Genomic DNA, 11,979 nt, shown 5'->3' on the forward strand with positions numbered 1-11,979 from the left:
GTCAAGAAGAAGAAAAAATTAAGAAACAGACTTCTATGTCTCGAGCAGTTTGTCGTACGAAGGACAAGGTGGCAATTAAAGCTGGTAAAAGCTCTCGGTGAAATGAAAAATGAAAATGAACACCTTCAAGGACAGAGTTTGAAAGAAATGTTAGTGCCCTTCCTCTCAACTAACAGCTGGCTGTTAAAATATATTTTTGAGGTTGCAAAACGGAAGTCAACAAAAGTGATGGCATATTCTGATGAGTGGCTACGCTTCCTAAGTACCAAAGAATGCCTATCAGCAGTTTGCCTGAAGCGCGGTGCGATTTGAAGGGTTCGGGTTCCCATCTTGCGTGCTTTAATTGTGCATGCATCCAAAAGTTTCTAGTTCTACATACGTGTTACAACTTAGCTAAACGTCCGAAGAAGTTCAGATGAAACTATAGCGTGAATGAAAACGCCGGCGACAGCACTCTGTTGCTCGCACACATGGTCCTTGGAGCCTAGAATGTGCGTCTAGTATAGTTCCCCATGCAAGCGCAATTGTTTGCACAAAATCCTCAGAAGTCTTCATTAATACGGCGCGGCGGTAGCTTCAGCAGGATAATAGGGTATAAAAAGCCGCTTCGTTTCTACATCGGCTCAGGGGCATGCGCACAAAACTTCGCTCACGAAAAAAAAAAAAGTCACATCCGTGGTTATGCCAACAACTCGGCTGCGAATTCAATATTACGACTAAACTGAAATCAAAGACTAAAGAGCGGCATCGCATGTACAAGGCACCTGACAATGAGCATGCAGCAAATGCATTTCGAAGCGCACGGGCGCGCGCGTCGTCTGCTCCGTCAGCAGTGGCGCACTCCGGTTCACCGCAGCGCCACCGCGGCGATCATTCAGCGGCAGCCCCCGCCGCGGCCGGCGGACGGCAGACTAGCAATATTTCTAGGGACCCTAGTTGAAGTTTAGTCATGGAAGATGGCTTCACGTTTCCGTGTTCTGCATTTTCTGCGCAGTTAAATACCTACGGCTGTAATGCACTGCTAGCATTGTTTTTGCTGTGGCTTGGTGCGGCTGGCACACTTTGTTCACCCGCTGATTCCAAAGTAAGTATTTCACCGAACTTTTGTTTCTTTAGTTGAACTTTTCGATGCACCGATAGTGGTGAGCTTTTGCGTAAGGAAACAGCTCTGTACAGCAGCCGAACGGTCGAGTGTTTTAGGCGAGACTGACAGGATGGCTCCGCGCCGACTAACTAAAGTGCAGCCTCAAGTCTGAGGGCCATCTTTTCGGCGATGTTACACGGCAGCGCCAACTGCAGTTGAAATCTCAACTGCGGTTCAGTTCAACTGAGGTCGGCGGTCCCAGTTGAACCAGTCAACTGACAAGGTGGCTGTCAGCGGACGCGCCGCATCGACCGAGTCGGTGGCATTTCCAACCGCTGTGTGTTCTAAAATCACATGAAAGGTTGCTGCCTTAGCTAACGCAAGTACCAGCCTGCAACTTTAAATACTCAAACGAGTGTCAAAACACAAGCGCGCGAAGCGGTACCAAAAAACGACGATTAAGCAGCGAAGCCAGACGCACCTCAAATGGATTGACTTGGCTTTGTGTCGAGTTCATTTGTTCCATACTCGAAAAAAAACGCCTGCAAAATGTGCAATTTAATAATATAAAGTGTGCAAATGTTGTACAAAGTAATTTATATATGAAAAATAAAGCACTTTTTTTAGTAAGAATTGCTTGCATGTGGGGGATCACGTGATTCTGGGGGTCAACTGAGGTTCGCAATATGTTCCGTGTAACTACAGTCGACTGCCGTTCAGTTCAACGTCACTTGGAACGCTGAACTGTGATTTAACTGAACGGCAGTTGAAATTGCCCGTGTAACACGGGTATTAATTTGTTAACCATGCGCAACGTGCTGAGTTGTAAAAACTATACGAGAAAACTTTTGCACTCCTCGAGCCTGTCGTGCGACATGCCTACACTTGTGAAAACGTCGCGAGTTTTTTTTTTTTTTTTTTAATGGACAGCCGCTGATCTTTCTCTCTCGAGCTTTACTGCAACTACAGTTTCTAGAAGGAACGGCTGTAGCTACTAAATAACTAAAGGTTTAGTACTCTCCTTCAGCTTTGACAAACCAGGACAGCACCTTGCGCATGTTGGTTATGCATGTGGGACCGAACCGCGCAGAACAACCGGACAAGGAGATGGGAGAAAAAAAAAAAAAGTCAGCACTTGTCTTTTTCTTGACCCGTTGTTCTGCGCTGTTCTGGCACGAATTTGACATACCGCCGCCGCGATACAGTTGGGCTGTGAGCTCTGGTGCCTGCAACGCCTTCTTTTATGCAAAACAGGCGTACTGGGAGGCCATGCAAGCCGCGGGCTCAAAAAAAAAAAAGAGTTGAGCAAAAGTGAGATGAAAACAAAATTGTTGTTGCTTTGACCTTACAGATATTCAAAGGCTCCTCAGAACTTCACTGCATTATTGACTGCGAGATAATGCCAAAGCTGCACTAGAGCCATGCAGCACCTTATAGTTCATGATACTGAGCTTATGTGTCGCACTGAAAGCTCTTACCATGTTCTTAGATTATCATATTAAAGTAGCTTTAAACCCATGCTTGTTAATACAGTGATAGCCATAAATTGAATCTAGGACATCATGCTCACATACAAGGCTTCTGATAACCGCTGGTCACAGGATGTGGGCTATAGCAGAAACCTGTACGTGGTCATCTTACAAGCATTTGTGCAATTGATGCTTTTAATGTGTTGTAAAAGATTTTGTGTTCTGTTTCTGTATGGGAATGCTTTCCTTATTGAAGGCTAACATTTGGCTTGCTACAGCAAAACCTCTACCTAGTCATCCTAAAAACAGCACCGCAGTTGGTGCTTTTAATGTATTGTAAAAGTATTTGTGTTCTGCTTCTGTATGGCAATGCTTTTCTCGTTGAAGACTAGCATGAGGCTTCCAAAAATTTTTCAGATGCCATTTGCTGTAGCCGATTTCGTAGGCCAACAGGAAGCAGCACTTTGAACATGGAAAACTGTCATCCACGGGGGAAAAACAGCAACATCCCTTTGCATTCTCATTTCTTTGGTATGGCTAAAAGTGAGTATTGTATCATTATCTATATTATTAATATTGAATCATGATTGTCAGTGTTGAAGTTGTTTGAGCGTGATGATTTTAAACACACAGGACATCCCTTCGACATTAAGGTTTTAGCTTGTTTACATGTAGGATGTAGAACTGGTTTCAACAAACTTTATGCAGCAAATTCTTTTTACATTGTCCACCATGTTACTTTTTGTCATTGGACACAGTCGTCCACTCTTAGCTTGAATGGGAATGTGTGGCATGCAGTTTGCAAAATAGCAATGCATCCGTCACAGCCATGCATCAAGGCTAAGTGGCTTGTGCGTAGAGGGACCAGCCGCTCCAGCTTCACGTCATCTGCCTCTTTGCTCCGGTGTGCAGACGTGCATTGAGGCAAAGTGGTTTATTTGTAGAGAAACCAGGAGCTTCTTTGTCACATCTGGCTGTTTGTTACGGTGTGCAGATGCGCATTGAGGCAAAATGGCTGATGTGTAGAGGGACCAGGAGCTGCTGCTTAACGTCCTTCGCCTCTTTACTACAGTGCACAGCCGTGCATTGATGCTAAGTGGCTTGTGCATGTAGGGCCCAGGAGCAGCAGCTTCACGTCTGCCTCTTCGTTCAGGTACGCAGGTGCGAATTGAGGCAAAGTGGCTTATGCATAGAGGGACCAGGAGCTGCTGTGTGACGTAGTCTGTATATTTGCTATGGTACGCACCCGCCCATCGAAATACAATGGCTCATGCATAAAGGCACCATGAGCTGCTGCTTCATGTCATCTGCCTCTTTGCTATGGTGCGCAGGTATGCATCAAGGCAAAGTGACTTATGCGTAGAAGGACCAGGAGCTGTTTATTCACATCTGCTAAGATGCGCAGCTGTGTATCGAGGGTTGTGGTGGAAAACATTTTCATCAGATGCAAATACAGGAGGTTACGCACTAGCTGACCTTGAGGGGGCCTGCCCTGACGAACACAAGGGGTCCCTAGTTCGGGACCCCAGTGGAGGTAGAGGGACTAGAGGCTGGTACTTCACGCTGTCTGCCTCTTCGCTACGCGCACAGATAGGCAGCTACAGCAGCTACAGTGCTTAACGGAAACGTAGGCAGAGAGGGAAAGAAGTCCCCTCTTCCGAGGACTTTGCTGTCGCACTCGAAGACGCGGGGACAGGCAGTTTTTTCTTGTTGCTGTGTCATGTAGGGGGCTCATTTTTATTTAAGGAGCTTTACAAACAGTATACAACTAAGGGGTCCTTAGTACTAAGCGTACTAAGGGATCCTTAGTACACTGACTGGACCCATCACCCGGAGGCAGCACAGCTTTGAAACGAGCACCTCTTTTGGAAGAACTGCTTATCGTTCAAAGAAAAAACACTGTCAGGTTGAAGGGTGTAAGGCCCTCTTCCTTGTTGGGGAGCCCATAAAAGTGACAATTATTCAGTGCAGGCGCGCTGAGTGGGGTCTCGTTGAGGATTCCAACCCTGGATGTTAACAATGGTGGGAGATAGCGGCGTTGAAAAAGGGCAAGTGTGTAACAGTGACGGTATGATGTGGGTTGGCTCTTCTGATGTGGTCCGCAATGGTGCTGACTCGGACGCCAATAATTGCAATAATTGCCCTGTAAAAGGAGCCGCCAAGGATGCAAGCTTTGGGCAATGGTTGCGCACGTGGGACACCGTTTTGATGGGTTCTAATTATTTATTTTCTTTTTTTTTTCCTAGGGGAGAGAGTTTGGCATGTGACCTAGTGAGCCAATCATTTCGAGGTCCATTCTCTAAATTCCGTTTGTTGTGAAACGAATTTGTTGTCCCTTTTGCATTGCTTGTATTAGGGAGAGGGTGAAGAACTTATGAAAGTGGAAAGACATGCCAAAATGTTTGTTAGCCAGTCATGTGTGAGTTCGTTGTCATCGGGGAGAAGAAATGTGGGCGGAGTCCCGAAGTTAATGAAACGGCCCCGCTGCCTGGAGAACTCATTCTGAGCTAGATTTTGATCTCTTTACTCTTCGGCATAGATCATGGTCATTGTTTCACCTGTTGTAAATACGTACATTCATGTATAAAATTTCCAGTTCATCTTCCTCTCCATGTGCAAGTTGTTGTGGCCAGATGCAGTAAATTCACTATTTTCATTTCTATATGATGTGCCTTTCTGAAGATGGTGAGCTCTTTTGTTCAATCCTGTAAGAAAGCTGCAAGGCGCTCCCAAATCTTCCACAAAACTGTGTGATATCTTTAATACTAACTGCGGCTTGGTGTCACTCAAAACATGTAATTGAGGTAGATTTCTTCCCCCCCCCCCCCTTTTTGTTCGTTCAAATGAGGATCAGCGGACACTAACTCTTGCTCTTGTAATGCCCTAGGCCCCGCCTTAAGGTAGTACTCCAATGTCGATGCCATTTTTATAGCTATGGCTGTCCAACAGCACTAATGTATTTTATACACTTCTTTTACTAATCTCTTACCCAAGTGGCGGCTTATACTGCGGGGGCGAAAGTCTGGACAGTATGTCTGTAGATTTTGGACTAGAATCGCGATGTAAACGAATTGTGACCTTATTTCTCTTGCACACATGAAAGAACTAACGTTCAACTTTCACATCGACAAGTATGGTCCCTGGTCGATGTGAAAGTTACGTGCTTTGATTGCAGTTTGTGTAGTCCACATGCTTGTCCCCGATATTACATAGGGGAAAATTAGGCGCCTTTACAGGGGCAGTTCCTTTGGCGCCCACTACCTTCCCCATAAAAAAGCTACAGTGTTTCTTGTGAACAGCTGGCTGCATTTATAAATACCATTATTTTTTTTTTGTAATTTGTTGTGCGTAGTTGAGAAATCCATGACATACATCCATGCTGCATGCTGCCGGTAATACATCAGGAGCTTGTGGTTATCAGCTTTTTGTGTTACAATTCCTTGTTACAAATTCCTAAGCGACTCCGTAAATGACTGTGCAGTCATTTACGGAGTCGCTTAGGAATTTGTAACAATTTTGCAGCATTCAACATTTTCATTTTTTTTCCCCAGTGCTCATTTTGACGCCAGGCGTCGTCTAATATTGTATAATGTTGTTTCTTTCGGTATTGTGTGCTGAGTTGCGTGTACCTCAGGGAGGTTTTCTTTTTGTGAAAGTGTATTTTACACCCACTCCTGCTTAAGGCTTTGCAATAAAGCCAGCAGTCTTCTGTAAATAAAATAAATAAATAAATGTCACATATAGCGCTGTGGGTAAACAAATAACTTTACTTTTAACTCTTGTAGAAGCATGAACACTGCGCAATCACTGCGGCGGGCTATGCTTCCACATTGGGCTTTAGCCACATGTCAAATGTCTATCTTTATTCTGCTGCAGCAGCTTGCATGTTATCAGATAAGTTAATTCGTCGCAGCTGCTCTAAGGAGACGCTTTCTAGACGCTTGTAGCCTAGATGTTGATGTCGATATACCCCTGACACGCCCAGGGAATGTCTTCAGTAGAGGGTACATGGAAGCCAGCGAAATGTGCAGTTTACAGAACAAAAAGGTAACAATTTTAAATGATGTTATTATTGATCACTTCTTTTCAGAGCAGGAACAATGAATTTAGAAATCTGCCTGTTAAACCGCTCAAAATGCAGGTTTCTGCCGCCAATGCGTACCTGTGTAATACTGCAATGCTCTGGCTGTGCTTTATGTTCATATACAGCATCCTTTATGCTTAATTTCTCTGCATGTGCACTCCATGACTTGGCCATTGCTGAGGGCGCATAGCAGCAAGCATAACATGCCATGTTTGTTCAGAGTGGCATGTTCAAAGAGACAGGTAAAAACATTAAAATACTGAATGCCAGGTTCTGGTCAAACTACGTTTGTATCTTTTGTTATTCTGCATGGGTTTTGCTGCAGTTATATGACCTTTCTATATAGTATGTGACAGTTCTGAATGGAGATGCATGCGTACAGTGCCATCTGGAACAAGCAATTGAGAGAAACTGGCAGTTGCCCTTGGAGATGTGTAATCAAAGTTCAGCACAGATAACTTGAATTTCATTTTCCCTTCTATTGCAGGAGGAGCCCAGCCTGCTCTTTCCATCTTAGGCCTGAAAGACTAGCAACAGCTGATCGAGCAAATGCACAGGATAGTAACTGCTCCTGGAATCCCGGCCTGCGGAGGCCGCCCACACAGAACTCGATCATCTCGCTAATTCCGAAATATTAGGTTTCAATAAATACCTTTTCCTCCACCACCTCCCCAAGGGAAGAGCTGTCACGGCCAAGGATAATTAAAAAAATTATTCAAGTAGATTCTTAATACTCCAGTTGGCCTGCATTTTACCATGCCATTCCTTAACATCGATATTTTTTTTAGTGTAGACTATTTATGCATGCAGTTTTTGCAATAAAGGCAAAAAAAAAATGCTTTTTTACAAACTCGCATGCTGGTATGCCTATGCACTTAGCATGTTTTCAGGAATGGTGCATTTGTGTAATGCTCAGCTAGCATATGTGCCTCTTTGATGGAAGTTTTAATTGCACACTACTGTTCAGTGCTTTGTGTGTGAAAGTAAAGCAGACAACAGGAAACGAACCTGTTGCATATTCTATTGTCTGCTTTACTCTCACGACAAAGGCATTGAGCACTAGTATGTGACTGAAATTTCCATGGCACATGCTTGCTGAGCTTTACACGAATGTTATTGGCAAGTTTTTACACTAATAGCGGGCCCTGCAAGCATGTTCCTGGATACGTCCGAATGTCCGCCTCCGGCTGCCCGTCGGACGTCCTTGGGACGCGATCCGGATCCACGAACGATAGTCCGACGGACGTCCGCTGTATGTATATCGAACATAACCGGACTTCCGTCGGATGTCCGAAGGTCCGAGAACGGACGTCTGGGATGCAAACTGCAAACCCCCCATAATTATCACCAAGGCAGCTCTTCATCAACCTCGGCTTGTTACTAACGTTGTACGTGAAATGTGTCTGGCAATCGTGCACTCCTCATCGCCTGAACGGGTTTCTAATGTACTTGCTCTCATATAAGGGGTACATTCGATGGTCAGTCCCTGCACAGGACACCAGAAAAAAAAAATCTGGAAGAAGAATACAGAAGCGATCCATAAATATCCCTATCGACGGAAAATGATAGCTGTCCTAAAATATAGCAGCATAATGTTAAGCTGCGCGATATGTGATTACCCGCAAACTGAACAAAAAAAAAATGCCGTATGACCTAACTAGTGCAGATTACCCGCAATACCTCGGGTTTACTTGCCAAAGAGTCTTTCAGGGCCAGCATTCATGGCTCCCGAGTAACCGACGCTTACTACAAGTACAAGCTGGAAAGGCTAGCTCCTCTACAAGCCCGAATTTTGATTTTTAGTGAAGGAGGCCAAGGATGCTAGCATAATCACGACAAATGCAATCGAGAGACTGTAATTTTCCAGTTATCTCTGACGGCAAAAAGCAGATTATAGCGCCCTATTTCTGACTGTACAGAAGTCGAAGCGTATTAAATGATGGAGCCTTGGAACCTCGCAGAATATTCAGCATGCTGCAGAGGACAACTTTATTTTTATGCAATGAACATGCTGCTGCCGCGAAAATATTGAGGAGCAAGCAGGAATAAAAAACGCAGCGTCAGGTGACGCGTTATTACGGGGAGTGAGAAAGGCACCCAACGTCGCAAACAACTGTTCTTTCTAGGAATAAACGCCTTTCGACTAATCTTGTGAATCCATTGACTCGTGCGCAAGCCGTCACGCTTGCCTTGAGATATCATGAATACCGCTTAACCATCTTCAGGCCGCTTGCTGCAGTTGTACGCGCAACAGCACGGCATAGAGCTTGCACGCTGCAATAAAAGCACAGCGCGCAATATTCGCTCGCCGAGACTAGGAGAAAAATGGCGCGAAGGAAAAAGAAAACACAAGGAAAACGCCGGACGCGCGTCGGTTTCTAAGGGCAACGGCAGGGAGACCAATCGTCGCTCAGGAAATCGGGCGGAGAGCCGGCCTTCAGCGAAGGGGCGCGCAAGGGGCGAGGAGGAGGCGAGGAGGTAGCGCGGCGGCGGCAAAGTTCAATCGTTGGCGTAACTTTCAAAGTATCAAGGGGTTTTAGGTGCGTCGTCTCCTGGCCACAGCCGGTGAGCGCTCCTCTCCGACGCGTGACTTTTTGCCGGAGCCGTGTTTACGACAGTTGCGCTGCACGTTGCTGCGCATGCTTTACGCTACGTATGTCCAGGCATAGAAGAGCTAAGCCACTGCCATTTTTTTTTTCGCCGAGCCTAGGCCTGCAATGTTTCTGACGACAAAAAATTATGTTTTGTAGGGTACTCCATTGCGCGAGGCATTACATCCAATTCATGCTAAACGAGCGAGAAAGAACACACACGGAAGAGAAGACAGCACAACACAAGCGCTCACTCGCAACTGAATGGTTTATTCAAGAAAAACAGCTTAAGAACTCAAGAGAGGGGAAAAAACAGACAAACCCGAAGCAGCATCAGGGCTCTAATCGGGGAAAGAAAACATGCGCATGAAGTAAAGCAGGGAACACCGGCACAGAAAAAGCACGCGCCAAACTCATTTGTTAACAAGAAATGTAATTTCAGCGGTTGTTACGGTGACCAAGAGGGAGCTGGCACATATGTCAATTGATTTTTCCATGTAGTAGGCTTCCTTGACTCTTTCCCTACCGCGCCCATTGAGCATAGCTCGCGAACGATGACGCCGATTTTGAACCGCTCACGGACAAGCTATACTGTCTAGTGTGTAGTCGGATAACTGAAGTTTAGATTTTGATGCTGTTTACATTTTTCCCGGGAAGTGTCTAATTTTGAGCGCGCTCCGGAAACGTCTCGGTAGCATGCGAGAATGGCGGCATCCGCGTCTACGCCGCGCGCTTCGAAATTTCGCAAATCTGACAAGCACGCGCTATCTACGACCAATTATATCGATGACCCAAGCAGAAGTGACTCAGAATTTACTGCCAATTATCATCAGAATTCAGTTCCGAGCCCGCTGAAGACGGAAACCAGTCCGGAACACCGGCGGCCGCACTCCAACCCTCGAACCCGCTAACGATGACTTTTATTTCTGCGTCGATAATGGATGGATGGAATATAGGAGCGTCCCCTTTGAAACGGGGTGGTAGCAGTAGCTATCATGCTCATTTTTCTCTATATATCTTAATTATTGATTTAGATTGGTTAACTAAACCATTATTCTATTTCCTAATTTTTTTGTTTCTACATTACTAACATTATGTCACTTCTCTGCTTTTAAGCCACCAATCTTCCAGTCGTTTTTTGCTAGTTTCCACCGCCGGTTATTTATTCACCCGGCCACTGTTATCTCTAAACCCCAGAGCTTCAGGAACAGTGATTGCGCCTGCATCAACTTCCGAATAGATACATTTACATTCGAGTATAATATGGTCAATTGTTTCACTGGCATTACCACATATAGCACATATGCGTCATCTCCATTGTTAAATTTCTTTTTGTAGCTGCGTGTTCTAAGGCGCCCTGATCTAGCTTCAAAAAGTAGGGCACTGCCTCTTGAGTCATCAAAGAAATCTTCCTTCCTGATCTGCATTTTCCATTTTCGGTATAATCCCACACTCTGTTTCTTTTCCATCGAATTTATCCAATTTTTACCTTCTGTGTTTTTCACCTGTTGCTTAATGCTCTTTATTTCTCCGTCCTTGTTACTAACATACTTACTAGTTAGTTTCCTAGTTCTTTTTCTCCATTGTGACCCGAGTGAAAAAGACCGTGGGAGTATCAATAACCTCATACAGATTTCTCATACTAAACTCATACAAATCTCATTTATCTCATATATTTCTCATATGATGAATGAGATTAGTATGAGATTATATGAGATTTGTATGAGTTTAGTACGAGTTTAGTATGAGAATTTGTATGAGGTTATTGTGACTCATACGATTTTTTCACTAGGGGAGTCCACACTTTTTAAGTACAGGTATTTAAATACTTTAGCTGCCCATATGTTACTGTCCAATTTCCTCAGGCGTTCCTCATATAATGTTTTACTCTGAGCTTCCTGTACTTCGAAGGATGTCCAGTCCATATCTCCCTGTACCGCCTCATTTGTAGTTTTGCCGTGGGCACCTAGTGCTGATCGTCCAACGGATCTCTGATTTATTTCTAATGTCAACTGTACCTCTGATTTTAGGCACAAAACCGCATTTCCGAAAGTAAGTCCGGGCACCATAATTCCTTTCCAAATACCCCTCAAAACCTCATACCTATTGTGTCCCCACAATGCCGTATGCTTCATTATCCCGGCATTCCTTCTCCCTTTGGCCATAAGTGATTGCTCATGCTTTCCAATGTATGCCAATCCTTCGTTTATACATACCCCCAGATATTTATATTCAGCTACTCTAGGTATTTCGTGGCCTTGTATTTTAAGACCCTGATCAGTTGAGCCGTTGAAAATCATCAGCCCCGACTTAACTGCGCTGAAACTGAAGCCTAGTGCGTCCCCTTAACTAGAGTTTGCAATTCTTCCAGACTCTCAGCTAGCAGCACAATATCGTCTGCATACATCAAACCGGGGGGGCGCCCTGCTCTACCGCCTTTCCACCTAATCTATATGACAGGTTAAAACCTAGGTTACTGTCTTGTATCCTCCGTTCCAGGTTTATCATATATAGAATAAACAGCACCGGTGATAGAGGACAGCCTTGTCTTAATCCTTTGCATACTTTGACATCTTCCGTACTTCTTATTCCTTCCCACGTAATTTCTACTTTGTTATCCCGGTATATTTCATGTAGGAACTCTATTATCTCAGAACCGATACCTTCTTCTTTTAATATGTTCCACAGGAGTTCCCTGCTTACGTTGTCGTACGCCCTGTTTATGTCCAGGAAGGCTAAAAACAAAGGTCT

General features: G+C 44.7%; 1 long non-coding RNA gene across 1 annotated transcript; it reads left to right on the forward strand.

Annotated features, from left to right (window-relative positions):
• The first annotated feature begins 944 nt into the window (after nucleotides 1-944).
• Nucleotides 945-7,300, forward strand: LOC146170789 (uncharacterized). The gene is made up of 3 exons (XR_014703107.1): nucleotides 945-1,084; nucleotides 2,971-3,096; nucleotides 7,125-7,300. It is a non-coding gene; the product is annotated as an uncharacterized LOC146170789 (long non-coding RNA).
• Nucleotides 7,301-11,979: the final 4,679 nt, after the last annotated feature.

The sequence above is a fragment of the Amblyomma maculatum genome, unplaced genomic scaffold (genome assembly GCF_055883805.1).
Source record: "Amblyomma maculatum isolate TAMU_Amacu unplaced genomic scaffold, ASM5588380v1 scaffold_43, whole genome shotgun sequence".
NCBI classification, from domain to species: domain Eukaryota; kingdom Metazoa; phylum Arthropoda; class Arachnida; order Ixodida; family Ixodidae; genus Amblyomma; species Amblyomma maculatum.